At 30.4% G+C, this 2,253-nt stretch overlaps 1 protein-coding gene across 3 annotated transcripts in view; it reads right to left on the bottom strand.

Annotated features, from left to right (window-relative positions):
• Positions 1-1,945, bottom strand: part of eya (eya transcriptional coactivator and phosphatase 2) — a 226,846-nt gene extending 224,901 nt beyond the window's left edge. For all 3 annotated transcript variants that reach the window (XM_067133813.1, XM_067133810.1, XM_067133816.1), the window contains exon 1: positions 1,876-1,945. The gene's annotated coding sequence lies outside the window, so the exon portion shown is untranslated. The remainder of the gene's footprint in view (positions 1-1,875) is intronic.
• Positions 1,946-2,253: the final 308 nt, after the last annotated feature.

Here is a 2,253-nt window from a genome sequence, read left to right as displayed (position 1 = left end):
AAATAACTATGAAATCAATCAATAATCTACGTTACTAATTAGTTCCTTCATTTTTCCACTTACTTTCTTATACTTTTATCAGTTTGTTTTTAAAAAATCATAACTTCTATAAATACAAGACTCTTGACTTTGGTATTTATATTAGATGAAGAGGTCTATATACCTTGTGCCCTTAAGTAGCCCAGGCTGGAAGAAAATGAGATAAAAAACGTAGAGAGAGAGAGAGAGAGAGAGAGAGAGAGAGAGAGAGAGAGAGAGAGAGAGAGAGAGAGAGAGAGAGAGAGAGAGACCCCTCGAAGGTGGTCCACTCATCAATAATTAAAAAAAAAAAAAGATTGTAATAAATGATAAAGGAAATAAGGCGAAAGGTTTCCACCCTCGGGCACTCCAAGAAAGGTTTCCCTGGAGAAATGATCAAATTTCCTTTAAGTTAATGGCTCATTTTATATATATATATATATATATATATATATATATATATATATATATATATATATATATATATAGAGAGAGAGAGAGAGAGAGAGAGAGAGAGAGAGAGAGAGAGAGAGAGAGAGAGAGAGAGAGAGAGAGAGAGAGAGAGAGAGAGAGAGAGACAGACAAACTTCCTCACAGTGACCTTGAAGAACAAGAAGTGACCCACCAGCCAATTAGGAACCCGAGTTGGGCAGAATGGTATGTGGGTATGGTTGGGTATCGTATTGAAAGTGCCAAAGGGAGACTTTCCCACAGAGACACTTGGCACTTTCATTCTTGAACTCTCACTTGAAAGTGTTTTGAATGAACTCGTATCTTTTGTTGTCTCAGTAGCACTTAGTCTTTTTTTTTATTTATATTGTTTTTATTATTATTATTATAATGGCACGATACATATCATCTTTACAAAGATAATATTAATATTTTTCCAAAACAAAATACTTTCTAGCTTCCTTTAATAGAAAATAAAAAGAGTGTGTAGTAATAAGTTAAATCCTTTGATATACTTTTACAAAGATAATACAATATTAATATTTTTCCAAAACAAAATACGTCCTAGTTCCCTCTCATAAAAAATAAAGGAGTACATGACTAACAGGTTAAAACCTATAATATAGTTTAGAATGTTTACAAATGAATCTATTCACGTACTCGACTTTCAAAATGAACAAAAACAGATGAAATGGAGAAATCAGCATAGCCAAGCTAACAAGATTTCAAACTCAGATGAAGAAACATTAACTTTTAACAAAATAGAGAAAATGCAACCCAGTCAAATTAAGCAAATCGCCCAATGTAAAAGGCTAAAGTAATTTTACGAAATTACCCATTATACTAAGAACTCGTTTTCTATACAGCATAAATACGGTACGTTTTCTTCGACTTATTAATGGGAGACTACTGAAGATTAATCCAGCTTTCATAACAGAATGTTACATAAAATAGGAACGGTTTCCTTCCCTTAAAATCAAAATATAAAAACGAAAAGGCTTTTAAGAATAAATTCTATAAGAAGTTAATACATTCACTGCTCTGTCCTATCACGGAAAAAGCTAATGAGTTTTGGTACACGATAAAATATACACTAAAGTCACATTATTTATTTCTTTCTAATATTAACAATCTACAACATCCCTCCCCTTGACAGAACTGCGTTTGAGGATTACGGAAATGTAATAAAATTATTAAATAAGAAATAACCTATACCCAAACATTCATAATTACAAACTGACTTTAGAAAACTTCAATCTATCAAGTCACAATAAACAGCACAAAGATAAAAAATTAAATAAACCACAATAAATTCGACAACAACTCAAAATGCAAATAACAAGAACCACTTATGACCACGTTTGAAAATGCACTGATATGGAACGATTATAAAGATATTTACCTTACCTCGAAGATGCTACTTGTAATGGGTAAATCCATAGGTACTCATTTACACACACACAAATCTATAAGACACAATTATTCTTGCCTTATTTGCCTCCGAATTTAACTATATATACTCATAACAAGGATGACAGACATTTCATTTTTAAAGTGAAAGTACAATACCGCCCTCTATTGGCTAGTTTACTATATATGAAAGTTTATTTTTAAAAATAAATATTGTCATAGTGGAACCATAACTCTCTCACACTGATATACATGTATATATATATATATATATATATATATATATATATATATATATATATATATATATATATATATATATATATATATATATATATATATATGCTGTTCAATGCCTAGACATGTAAAATGGTT

Source organism: Macrobrachium rosenbergii, chromosome 34 (assembly GCF_040412425.1).
Source record: "Macrobrachium rosenbergii isolate ZJJX-2024 chromosome 34, ASM4041242v1, whole genome shotgun sequence".
Lineage (NCBI taxonomy): Eukaryota > Metazoa > Arthropoda > Malacostraca > Decapoda > Palaemonidae > Macrobrachium > Macrobrachium rosenbergii.
Note: the sequence above shows the minus strand (reverse complement) of the source record. Positions and strands in the feature narration are given on the sequence as shown.